Here is a 14412-nt window from a genome sequence, read left to right as displayed (position 1 = left end):
CAAATGGGAAATATATTTGCAAATTATGTACCCAATAAGGATTTAGTATTCATGATACATAAAGAATTCTTACAACTCAACAAAAATTTAAGTGACCCAGTAAAAAAGAAGGCAGAAGGCTTGAATAGATATTTATTCAAGAAGATATATAAATGGTCAATAAGCACATGAAAAGATTCTCAACATCATTAATTATTACAGAAATGTTGCTCAAAGCAATATGAATTACCACTTTGCACCCACTATGATAGCTATAATGAAAAACAATGGAAAACAGCATGTGTTGACAAGGATGTGAAAGAATTGGCACCTTCATTCATTGTTGGTGGAAATGTAAAATGGTGCAGCCACTATGGAAAACAGTTTGATGGCTCCTCAATAAGTTAAACAGAATTACCATGTGAACTAGAAATTCTACTCCCAGGTATATACCCCAAATAATTGAAAACAGGTGTTCAAAAATGTGCTAAAAATATTCACAACAGCACTAATCACAGTAGCCAAACATAATAATAATGCAAATGGCCATCAACTTACTAATAGATAAATAAGATGTGTTATAACCATATATTGGAATATTATTCAGCCATAAAAGGAATGAAGAACTGATATATTCTAATACATGGATGAACCTAGAAAACACTATACTGAAGAAGCCAGACACAAAGGTCTTACATTGTGTGATTTTACTCATATTAATTGTCCACAATAGGCAGATCATAGAGACAGAAAGCTGATAAGCAGCTGAGAGAAGAGGGAGTGAGGAGTTACCTGCTTAATGGATATGGGATTTCTTTTTTGGGGGATGAAAATTTTCTGCAACTAGATCTGTGATAATGATTATGCAACCTTGTGAATGTACTAATTGAACATTTGAAAATGGGTAAAACAGTAAATTTCATATTATGTGTATTTTGCCACAATAAAAATAGAAGTAGGCGAGATTCCTTCGGTAGCATGTATTCAAATGGAGACTGGAAAACCACTCAATGGGGATGCTATCCAGGCAACTCCACAGGTTAATGAAGGTTGTATTAAATGACTTCAAAGGAAGTCGCGAACTGCTAGTGAACAGGAGCTCTGCCTGTGGGACCGGGCAAGTTGGGGAGCCAGTGGTGCTATGTGCTGGCTCTGTGACCCTGGATCTCTGTGACTTCTCTGAGCCTCATTTTTAATGTGAGGATGGTAATTACAGGGTTGCTGGGAAGATTTATGATGAGAGCACAATACCTGACACATTGTAAGTACTTCATAAAGGCCAATCATTTTTCTGGTTTTGGAATTCTATAATCCTGAAAGAAATCTTCCTAATAATCAAAAATACATTTTTAAGATAATCAAAAAGTGTTTTGGGGTGTTTTGGAAGGTTGATAGAAATCAGCAGAATGTGAAGGCAAATCCCTCCTTTCCCATCTCCCTGAGGAAACTTACTGCCATCAGACCTGTCTTCCAGACCTTGTGTGTTTTTCTCCTCTCTACCTGTGTTTGCTTTATTTTCTTCAGAATTCGTCCCTGTGAAGAGTATGCTTTCTTATTTCTTTTACAATTGGTTTTTGGGAAATGGCTATGTCCAGCTTGCTTTTTAAAAAAATTTTAATTTATTTATTTTTAGAGAGAGGAAGGAAGGGAGAAAGGGAGAGAAATATCAATGCATAGTTGCCTCGTGAGTGCCCCCTCCTGGGGACTTGGACAGCAGCCCAGGCATGTGCCCTGACTAAAAATGGACCAGTGACCCTTTGACTCACAGGAGGGTGCTTAATCCACTGAGCCCCACCAGCCAGGGCCAGCTTGCTTTGTGGGTCCTAGCTTCCCCTGCCCTCCTCCATACCCCACCCCCCACACCTGCACTGTGCTTTGGCTTCATAGTCTCCCTATTATTTCAGGTTTTCATGATTCTGTCTGTAAATGGTCAGTCATCTTCACTTTCTCTAATTATATTCACAAAGATTTCTAAAGCTGAGATCAACATATCCATAGGCTTGTGGCTTTTTCAATGAGTTCACACTCATGGAATTGCCAGAAAGCTACAATGGAAATTCAAAGCATAGGCATTCACTGACCTTTGAATATCCAATTTACAGAGATCAAACATCCTTTAGAAGCTTGGCATGGAAAAGGAGACAAAGTTTGAAATGTTGTCCATCTGTCTTCTTACTGTGGAGGCAGTGGCTGAGAAATTAGGGAAGGGGATTGAAAGTTGAGGAAAGAAATATGTTCTCAGGAACCCTGTATTTTCATAATGCATCATGGTCATTTATTCCAGGACTGGAATTTAGGAATCAGAGCTAGATTAGAAATCTGGCTCTAGCTTTTTAAAATCATCTTTTATAATTTGTGTTTCCTTGAACAAACTACCCAATCTCCATAGGCTTCAGTTTCTGTATGTATAAATGAAAGATATATGTATTTATCTTCAAGGGTAATATCAAAGATTAAATGAGCTAAAATGTGTAGCACATTACCAATAATACTTGACATTATTTGGTATTTACTATGTACATAAAAATTTCCTATGTTTTTTGAAGTAATAACTTTTAAATTTTTACTTATTTTATTTTATTGTTGTTCAAGTAAAGTTGTACCTCCCCTCCACACCACTCCCCCCTCACCCCAGCCATCCCCACCTCCCTCCCCTGATTACACTTCCCTTTGGTTTTGTCCATGTGTCCTTTATAGTTGTTCCTGAAAACTCTCCCCCCTTTCCCTCCCCCATTATCCCCTTCCACCTCCCTTCCGGTTACTGTCAGTTTGTTCTTAATTTCAATGTCTCTGGTTATATTTTGCTTGCTTGTTTGTTTTGTTGATTAGGTTCCACTTAAAGGTGAGACTGCCTAGCTTATTTGGCTTAGCATAATGCTTTCCAGTTCCATCCATGCTGTTGCAAAGGGTAGGAGCTCCTTCTTTCTTTCTGCTGCATAGAATTCCACTGTGTAAATGTACCATAGTTTTTTGATCCATTCATTTACTGATGGGCATCTAGGTTGCTTCCAGCATCTAGCTATTGTAAATTGTGCTGTTGTGAACATTGGGGTGCATAAGTCCTTTTAGACTGGTATTTCATGGTTCTTGGGTATAATCTCAGCAGTGGAATTGCTGGTGTGAAGAAAAGGCAGTTTCATTTTTAATTTTCTGAGGAAATTCCATACCATTTTCCACAGTGGCTGCAACAGTCTGCATTCCTACCAACAGGGCACTAGGGTTCCCTTTTCTCCACATCTTCTCCAACACTTGTTGTTTGTGATTTGTTTATGATGGTCATTCTCATGGGTGTGCAGTGGTGTCTTCACTGTGGTTTCAATTTGCATCTCTGTGATGGCTGGTAATGCTGAGCATCTTTTCATATGTCTCTGGGCCCTTTGTATGTCCTCCTTGGAGAAGTGTCTGTTCAGGTCTGTTGCCCATTTTTTAACTGAGTTGTTCTTCTTCCTGGAGTGCACTCGAATGAATTCTTTGTATATTTTGGAGATCAAACTCTTGTCTGAGGTATCATTGGCAAGTATGTTTTCCCATACAGTTGGTTCTCTTTTCATTTTAATACTGTTTTCTTTAGCCATGCAGAAGCTTTTTATTTTGATGAGATCCATTTGTTTATTCTTTCCTTTATGCTCCTTGCTATAGGGGACATATCAGTGAAATAATAACTTTTTAAAATCACAACAACAATACCACTTAAATTCACATTGTATAGATTTGGAAATTGAAGTACAGAATAAAGGAAGTACCTTTTCCAATGTTCAGATCTAGGCAGTGTTTAGAGATAGGAGTCAAGCCTAGGAATTCTAGCCCTAGTGCCTATGATAACTATGAAGCCACACTGGTGTCTCAGATGCTCTTTTCTTCATATGAAGGTTGAACTACCACTACTATATGTCTTGCAAAATCTTTGTTGACAGGAGAGAAATAGATGAGATATATTTCTGATGTTTCAGAGATTATTCCTAAGATCTTGTTTTAATATTAAAGCACTATTCTTCATCACCATCACAGCTTGACTTGGTTTTTGAGGACCCTCCTGGGAATCCAACTTTTGTTCACAAAATTGTTGCTATGGGAAAATGCATTTGACATTTCAGAGGAGAGATTCACACAAGAACATTTTTCACTAGTACTTATGGTATTGGTGATGGTACAGTTGTAACTTTCTTCACTCTTAGTGAAAACCAATATGCTTATCATATCTTTTTCATTCTTAAATTATTTAGGAAGAGATGGAGAGCAATTGGAAAACTGATTTGGGTTTTCTTTTCTGACAGTAGGAACAATGCAATTAGTAGAAAATTTACCCATCATCTTGATCTTTAAAATCTCTCTCCTTTTATTCCATTAAGATTATCTTTTTTAAAGGAAGAAAAATGCATAAATTGACAGATTACTAAATTCTCTTTAATGACTGAAGGTAATAATGACAGCTAGTGGTGGGGGGGTGGGTGAGAAGAGGGGGTGGAGGGATTGAGCAAAAAAGGGAAAAGGACTCATAGATGTGGGCAACAGTGTGGTGATTGGTGGGGGGAATGGGGTATAAGGAACTCTAGTAATGGGGAAAACTACAATAAAGATTAAATAAATAAAAAAAAGAAAAGAAATAGTTCTGGTATTTGATCCAGCTTCTCAAATAATGGCTCTGTTGTTTTAATTTCAGAAGTTAAAGGAAGCTTTGTATTCAGAGATGGGTGTCCCTCTTTCAAGCACATGAGGGACTGCATTATATATTGAAAACAATTTTGTAATGTCCACTTCTCAGAGTGTGAGGCCATTGATGTTTTGATGTGGTTGAGTAATTTAGTAAAATTATGTAATAAATTAAATTAGATTTCAACTTCCTTGATATTTTTGAAGAAGACACATGAAATGAGTGCCAAGCCACTGTGGAAGCAGTATGGAGATACCTCAAAAGTTAAAAATGTAACTGCCCTATGACCCAATGATTCCACTTCTGGGAATTTATCTGAAGAAGCTGGAAACACTAATTTGAAAGAACACAAGCACCCCTATGTTTATTGCAGCTTATTTACAATTGCCAAGATATATGGAAGCAGCTCAGGTGTCCATCAGTAGATGAGTGGATAAAACAACTACAGGACATTTACATAATGAAATACCATTTGGCCATAAAAAAAGAACACAATTTTACCCTTTGCAACAGTATGGATGGACATGGAGAATATAATGCTAAGTGAAATAAGCCAGTCAGAAAAAGATGAATACAATATGATTTCACTCATATATGAAATCTAATGAAAAACTGAACTAACAAGGAAAATAGAGACAGACTCATAGAGAGCAGTCTGACTTCTCTAAGGGTAGGGGTGGAGGGATAGAGCAAAAAGGAAAAAAGGACTCACGGACATGAAGAACAGTGTGGTGATTGTTGGGGGAGAGGGTATAAGGGGAATAAATGGCAATTGAAAAAATAAAATAAAAATGAGTACATCCATAACCTTGTAACACTGAGAGGGTTTTCCATTTTTCTTTTTTCATAGCAAGGTGTGTGGTAGAGCAGGTAATAGATTCTTTTCTTTTCATCTTGAGTAGAAACAAAGGAGAAATTGTTGAATTTCATTCCAAGTATCCATGCCTGAGTGAGAGAAAATAAATGAGTATAGGGAAAAAGAGGGGAGATTTTCTAAGATAGTGAGGAAAGCTGCTTTAAATAACATTATTTGGTGGTGGACAGGAGTTAAAGCAAGAACAAAGACTTTGTAAGGGTTTTGTAAATAGGCAGATCTGAATTTTAATCTTGTTTCTACAATTTCCCTTTTTTGTCATTCAATTTTCCTGGGTTTGTTCCCAACTTTGTAAAGTTGGAATCACAATGTTAAAAGTTGAATTGTTACTGTGGGATTAATTGCACTGATAAAGGTAAAATATCTACCTGAATGCTTGGCAGAGTTAATGTTTAATAATTTGGTTATTTCCTCTGATTCCTAGAGTGGTTTTGCTTCTAATAACTTTGAGCAACTCATTTGATGTTTATGGGAATGTTTCATTATTGTGAATCCTGGTTCTCACTATTGACTATAAAATCTTGGAAGAGATAGTTAGCTCCTCTATGCCTCTATTTCTTTATCTGCAAAAATTATACAATAGTATATATCTCATAAGGTCATTCATTCACCTAGCACATTGATTAGATGCCCACTATTTTGACCAGGCTATGTTCTAGGATATTGGGGCACCCTGGTGAACAAGCAAAATGAAGACTATTGTAAGGTTGAAAGGAGTTAATAGATGCAAAACAGTACCTGTCATAAAAAGAGCAATCAATAAGGGGTGTTACTATCATAAAAATGAACAAACAGTATTTTCTATGGTCTAAGTAAAACTGGATTTTTATGTGTAAAGGGCATTATTATAACTCACTTTTTTCTTCTCACAAATCTTTTTAAAACTATGGACTTGCTAAGGTTTCAAGAGCATCTGCTTGGGTTGACAAAAGATCCATGTTTTTGTAGTTTGTTTAGTCTTTCCAGAGTTGATCTTTCTTGCTTTGCCTTAATTGTAGAAGGCTGTCAGAGAATTTGATTTCCAGGGCAAAGTGACTTATAAGGGAATGAGAAATACATTGGTTTAAAACCCCATCTATTATATTAGGTACACAGTAAATGTTCAATTACTAATTAACATTAAAAATAATTATAATTACTTCTTTTTGGAATTTCTAAAAATATTCTAACAAAAAGCATAAGTCAAACAAATCACTTGCCAGTGATAGGACCCTTTGGTAATATAGCTTCTTGTAGATGGAGTTCATTGAGGTGAATAAATAATCATAGAAAACCATGAAACACATACTAGGAAGGCCAATGGTATAAATAAAATCAAATTGTCCTTGGAAATGATCATCTTTCTTCAATGGCTAACCCAACAGATTGACCAGGAGTGTGTTAGAGAGACACAAATTTCATAGGTTTAAAATTTTTCTTCAGAAAATTGATTTCCCTTCTATTTCTCCAGGCATTCTTTAAAAGCAGAGTTAAAATCAATATTTTGTGATTCTTGTTCAATATAATATGAAAGTTCCTGATAATTTAATATCAAAATGTAGAAAGATGAATTTTATTGTTTCCAACAACGGGAATTTAGGGGTCTAGCTTAGAATGTGTGCAGTGATGAAGAGTTTCAGTGTGTTCCTAGAGTTCACTGCTGGTTATCTGCTCAGCAGAAGCTTTTGTGGTCTATGCATTTTATTGGAATGTCATTAAAGTGTTTGAAAACCTCTCATCCTAAAGGACTGGAGTTGATCTGGTTGGTGGGCTTAGTGCTGCAGGAAGAAGTCTCTCTCTCAAAGCTGAAAATGGTGGTAGTTCATCACATGTAGGTTAAATTTGAGCAGGAAGTTGGGTGTAAAAAGTGAAAGTACTCCATGTTTACCTGGAAAGTGGAATATGATTTCAAGATTGGGAGAAGGACAGAGACCGAAGAAGACCAGCAGGCAGTGAATGTGGGAAGGCTTATCACAGACATTTATGGGTAACAGACATAAAAGTCTTGGCTTTCATGGATCTACTTCAACTTAGTATCTGGGAAGGTGGGCAACATTTAATGGTCCAGACATGAAATGGACAAAATAGCCATTATTGTTATTTAAAGATTGTCAATTCTACTATTTCTCATCATCTCTAAAAACCAGGTGGTAATCTGTGGGCCTCACTGTATCCCATTTCACCTTTTTCTCTATAATGAAGTTAACATATTTGAATTTAAGAATTTTGCTATTAGCTTTACTATTACCTAATTGTGTTTACTTAAAAACAAACAAGAACAAACAAACAAACATGAAGGCCAGCCTCAAATCCCACTGGCTGTGGAAAACAAAGTCATTATGAATACCTGTGAGCAATGCCTTATGCACAAAAATTGCTAATTGGGATGATAGCAAAATCCTTTTGTTCTTGTAGGAAAGTACATCTAATGTTGGATGGCTTTGGAAAATTTGATGCAAGTTAGCCATTGAAATTAGAGTGGATGAGACCACAGTCCCACGGCATAAGTAAAGCAGTGATTCCCAAATGTGGTTAAGTATCAGAATCACCAGTGAACTTACTGAAATACAGATGTCAGACCATCTTACTGAATTAGTGTGGTGAGGGACTTGTAAATTTGTAGCTTGCATTTTCTTCCTATTTTAATCTAAAGTACAGAAAAATTTAGAAACTATTGAAATAGTGCATCAAACTATTTTTTTTTCTACTAGAATTTTTCCAAGTGTGGTCAGTAGCCCAGTTACATTTGGGTCTGAGGAGTGAGAGGGTGAGAGTGAAAGTGAGACAGGAATGCAAATTAAAATACAGATTCCTGGGCTTCACTCCAATCCTGCTGAATCTGACAAATGATTCGGGTATGGGGTTTTTTTTTTCATTAAGACTTTATTTTTTATTTATTTATTTTTACTATTGTTCAGTTACAGTTGTCCCTATTTTTTTCCCCATTGCTCTCCCCTGCCCATCCATTTTTTTTTGCAGTTTTAGGCTTACAGTAAAATCAAGATAAAGGTATAGAGATTTCTCATATACCTTCGGCTCCCTACCATGCATAGTGTCCCTCATGATCAACATCCCCAACCAGAGAGGTACATTTGTTACAATTGTTGAAGCTACATCAGCACATCATAATCACCCAAAGTCCATAATTTACACTATGGTTCATATTTGGAGTTGTACATTCTATGGGTTTGGCAAATGTATAATGACATGTATTCATCATTATGGTATCACCCAGAGTGTTTTCACTGCCCTAAAAATCCTCTGCGCTTTACTTATTTATCTCTGTTCATTCCCCTAACCCTTTGGCAATCACTGATCTTTTACTGTCTCCATACTATTGTCTTTTCCAGTATGCCATAGCTGAATTCACATAATGTGTGCCCTTTTTAGATTTATTTCTTTTACTTAACAATATGCACTTAAGGTTTTTCTGTGGCTTTTCTTAGCTTGTTAGTATATTTCTTTTTAACACTGACTAATATTCCTTTGTCTGGATGTACCACAACTTATTTATTCATTCACCAATTGAAGGATATCTTACAAAAGACAGGTTTGGGCATTTATGAATAAAAATGCTATAAATATTTATGTGCAGGGTTTCTTTTGTATAGACATAAGTTTCAACTCTTTGAATAAATGCTAAGGAATGTGAGTATGGTAAGAGTATATTTAGTTAGAAATTAGAAATAACCAAACTGTCTTCCAAAGTGGTTGTGCCATTTTGCATTTCTACCAGTAATGAATGAGAATTCTCATGTCTCTGCATCCTCTTCAGCAGTGGTATTTCATTGTTTTTTAATTTTCATTTTATTGATGAAATATGTGGAGAATCTTTTCATATACTTGTTTGCCATCTGTGTATCTTCTATGCTAAGGTATCTGTTAAGGTCTTTGGTGCATTTTCTTTTTTAATGGCAAAACACATTTTATTTTTCTAAACTTTTTTTGTATTGTTGTTCAAGTACAGTTGTCTATATTTCCTCCCCCATGACTCCCCTCAACCCCAGCCACCCCCGCTTCCCACCCTTGATCCTATCCCCCATTGGTTTTGTCCATGTGTTCTTTATAGTTTCTGAAAATCCTTTCCCCTTTCCCCCCCATTATCCCCTCCCACCTCCCCTCTGGTTACTGTCAGTTTGTTCTTAATTTCAATGTCTCTGGTTATATTTTGCAGTCAGGTTACTCATTCTATCATTGTTAGGTTTTAAGAGTTCTTTATATATTTTGGATTAGTACTTTATCAGAGGTATCTTTTGAAAATATTTTCTCCCAATTTGTGATTTGTATTCTTGTTCTCTTGATCAGGTGATTTTTATGTCAAAAGAGTTTGTATATTCTCCTATAAATGGGCCATGGATGGAGTAGATCCACATAATTTTAATTGACCCTAACAATAAATGAGATGGAAAATGTCTCAGCCACAGCAATAGACAAGGAAGCTACTGTATCCTAGGCAAGTTACCTGATAATTTATCAACATAATCTCATCTTTTCTTGATAACTATGTTATGAAATAGATGTTAAGATACTCATTGTAGCCCTGGCCAGGTGGCTCAGTTGGTTGGAGCATCATCCCATACACCAAAGACCTGAGAGTTTAATCACTGGTTGGGGCATGTATGGGAGGCAGCCAATTGATGTTTCTCTCTCACATAGATGTTTCTCTTTCTTTCTCTCTCTCTCCCTTCCTCTCTCTATAAAATCAGTTAAGAAACATATCCTTGGGCGAATATAAAAAAAGATACTCATTATAGAGGGCCTCAGTTGAGTTCCTAGAGTTGGGAAAAGTGGAACCAAGATAGCGTCTAACTGACCACTATGCTGCACCAAGTTGCCAATAAATCTATACTGAACTATATGTAAATAAGTAAAAGTCAACTGTAATTTCCACTCTAATGTTATCTATCTCTGTGGCATTAGCAATGTCTCTGAGTCTCAGTTTTCTTACTTTTCATAGCCTAAATGTTATGTAAGAATATGGCTCTATATTCTATAGTGGTTTTCCTTCTTCAATCTCTAATAAAATGCATTGGACTACAGAAAGAACACCTGTGAGAAATGAGCTTGTCATCATATATGTTCTATTCTCTTCTGAGCAACTATGTAAAGTCAACATTTCGATGTCTCAAAAAGAATTTTATTTTCCTCTCTCTGATGGCTAGTGATACTGAGCATCTTTTCATATGTCTCTGGGTCCTCTGTATGTCCTCCTTGGAGAAGTGTCTGTTCAAGTCTTTTGCCCATTTTATAATTGTTTTTTTTTTTGTCTTCCTGGAGTGGAGTTGTGTGCATTCTTTATATATTTTGGAGAAAATATGGACAACTGCAATTAACAACAATAAAATAATTTAAATAAAAAATTTTTATTTTCCACATATGTACAGGCAGGCTGAGACAGAAATTTGGTGTGCTGAAGATGCATTGGTATTATTTATTTAGTTATATAACTTAGAATGCTCCCAGTCAACTGCCCTCACAATAGGGCCATAAATATTAACACCAACAGAATCTCAAGAGACTTATCAGCAAAACTAGAAAAATAAAAATTGGTCTCACATTTTCTAAGGCTATTTACCTTCTACATTCCAAAATAAATGCTGTCTTACCTCTGTACCATCTGTGTACAGTAAAGGTTAAGGATGTTTCCTTAGATGTCTGTTGTATTTATAATGCAGGCTGCCTCCTTCTAGAACCAAATACCTCTGGAATCATGAGCAGTGGCACCTAGGCAGCCAGGAGATTTCTGGTGGCTTTTTAAGTCACCCACACCATCCTCACAGGCCAATGGTGACTGAAGCCATGACTTAGATTCAGACTTGCATGCCCTTCAATGTGACTAGACTTCTCTAAATGACTTTCTTTAGCTCCAGCTCATGTTGCTAGGTTTGGTGGCCCCTTCAGACTTAACATTCATACCCAGATTTTCTCAAGGTTCTTGGCTCTTAATTTACTCTTTCACCTCTTTGCATTCTATTTCCTTAGCAGTGTCCCACATCACTCAGCACTCAACAATTGGTGGTGATGGGCTGTGTAGTATCTCTGCTTCTCCACATCTCCCAGACCAGTGGAGAATAAGATGGACAAGGGCTTTAACAAAGAAAAGTGACTACACATGGGTTTGTAGTGATGATCCTTGTTTACTTCCTTATCTCAGCATAATTATTAATCATGTGCCTTTTCACTTACAAAATGGTCTTGGTTTGAATGATTTAACTTATAATGTCACTTTCTATATAATGTTCTCTGCCTTAAGAAATTGGTCCTATAGTATTACACCCAGTGTCTAAAAGACAGAGTTACCAACCAAATAAAAAGCTGCCTTTGATGATTTTTTATGTATTGTGGAGATTTTTGAAACAGGACTGTTTCTATCATAGTCCCAGGTGTACTACAGGCATAAAAATATGGAAGTTATATTATTAAATCTGGTCACTTCTGACATTACCTGGGTTAACATAGATAGTAAACCCACAGTGAGTCAGCCCAGCATAGCATCTGCCAAGCTCTATGTTAAAGGGAGTCCTAGTACGTTTCATTTTCAAAGGAAGTCCTCAACTTCTGAGACCAACACATCCTTTCTGTTTTGTATTGCCTGATTGCCTTACTTACCAATCCTGTGAATCATTTTTAGAGAAAGAGTAATAAGTTAAAAAGTCAGAAGATACTATTGCAGAAAAGAAAGAATTGAGAGGTCTAGATGTAATAAGTGTTTGGAGCTGAAGCAATCTAAGGCAAAAGAGGAGAAAGAGCACGTGAGAAGAATGTCTGTTTGGGTTTTACAACTGATGATAATTTATTCAAAAGGAGGATTCATCATGAGGAGGATGGAAAAGATTTGGGGGAACTCTAAAAGTCATTTTTTGTTTTGAGATGTCTAGATACAGTGAAGGCCTCTATGTTTCAGATGATATAGGAATAGTGCTCTCTCATCTTGGGCCTAGAGGAAGTGTGTACTCTTTGAGGCAGCCAGATTCCAGGTCTTAGAATGAATGGTAAGCCTTGAAGCAATCATGTGTTCTCTGCTGGGAATGCATTCCTGGGGACTTGTGGTCTCTCCATCTGGTTTGCAGGTGATGGAGTGGGATTAAGTCAGGGAAGAGGGAAAGGCCCAGGAGGGAACCCAAGGCCCTGGGCTCAGCAGGAGCTTTAGCTGGATTAACATGAAGGTAGCAATCATGACCATGCAGGGGAATTTTTAATGCCCAAGGGCAGCATGTTTGGGTACAGTGTTGGGGGCAGATGGTAGTGTCTAAGCAATAATAGAGGAGCACTTGAGTTGGAAGTGAAGGAGAGCAGAAAACTTCTTATGCAGTAAACGTCAGAGGAGTCATGCCAAAGTACAAAGACAAGAACAAGAATGGAGGAAGAGATTGGTCATAAAGAAAGAAACATTTTTGGTGTGAAATTACCTGCTAAGTACTCAAAGGAAGATCAGAGTCTGTGACCTCTTAAATGTCTGAAACAACTTGCAAATGAAGACCCAGTTTTCTAAATAAAAGTACTATGTTCTATATCATGATTCAGAAGTGGTTAATTAGAGAAGGCTGTACTTAGAAAGAAAAGACTGGCTCAAGTTTTAGGTCTGCCTTTAACTTCTTGTATTGTGTTGGGTATGTTCATTTTGCCTTCAAAACCCTTGGGATGCTAGATCTGCGTTGTCTAATATGGTAGTCACATATGATTTCTTAAGTTTAAATTTAAAGTAATTACATAAAACAGTCAGATCTTTAGTCACATTTCATGTGGTGGCAGCTCCATGTGTTAGTAGATACCATATGGATAGGGAAAATTATAAGATTTCCATCATTGCAGAAGTTCTTTTGAAGAATATTGCCCATCTCTAAGGCAACTCCTAGTCTGGATTTTATCTAAGGCTGTTTGGGAACTGTAAATAAAGGCACTGGTGATGAAGCTAGATGTCATTTTTGCCCAACCCAGGAACCCTGTATGAGCTATCTTTGTAATGAAGCTCTCATTGGCTAGTGGAGACTTTTACAGAGTTGAACCAGTCTGAGGCTCTGTATACTCAATCCTGTCTCCCCTTCTCCTTTCACATATATCAGATCTAAACTGGCAGCCAATTGCCTACTGCTTCTTCTCCCTTTACTTACATAGGAATTGTTCTCGATAAATCACTTGCACTTCTAATTCCATCTTGGAATATGTGTTTTGAAGGACCTGGAATGAAATGATGAGGGAATGTTCTTTGTGACAGACAGTTAGAATCACCAAGAATATGAAGAATATGATTGCAAGTGGTAGTCTGAGCATGGCCACCAGGCATGTCTGATTTACCTCAGAGGCCTTTATAGCTCTCTTCCCATCTATATGCTTCCTAGAAAAAACCGCAGAAAAGCTTTCTTGCCCTCACCTTTCCAGTCTCTGCCTCCTGGGTGCTTTAACTGTATCCTATCTATTCTCTTGGAGCAAACTTGATAGTTCAGAGCTCACATTTGATCTCTGGCCATTATACTGAGACTTGATATTTTGACATACACTTTTATCCAAGGCCCAGCCTTACTCAGGAGAGAGACTTTGATTCTTCTTTCCTCTCTTTTCCATGGCCTTGGCCATCGCCTCATTCCTAACCTTTGGCTTTTGAATCCCAGCCTGAAAAATCAGTAAGGGCACTTTCTTGCCTAGAAGGAAAAGTATACAATACTTCTCAGTACAAGAAAGTGAGATACTCAACATATGTAACTTAGATGTGCCAGCCTGGGAGTCTAGATGAGTTGCAGAAGGGTACCCAGAAGGGTGCAGGGCAGTCAATAGTATTCCTTGACAGCCCTCTAGTCTCTGGAAGATGCATAGAAAAATAGGAAAGCCTCCTGGAGGGAAAGTGGTAGAAAGGTGAAATTCATTCACTCTTTTGTCCTTTTAATATTCAGCAAATGTTGAATATTAACATTGTGCTGTGCTAGGTCCTGTG

This window comes from Phyllostomus discolor, chromosome 5 (assembly GCF_004126475.2).
Source record: "Phyllostomus discolor isolate MPI-MPIP mPhyDis1 chromosome 5, mPhyDis1.pri.v3, whole genome shotgun sequence".
Taxonomy (NCBI): domain Eukaryota; kingdom Metazoa; phylum Chordata; class Mammalia; order Chiroptera; family Phyllostomidae; genus Phyllostomus; species Phyllostomus discolor.
Note: the sequence above shows the minus strand (reverse complement) of the source record.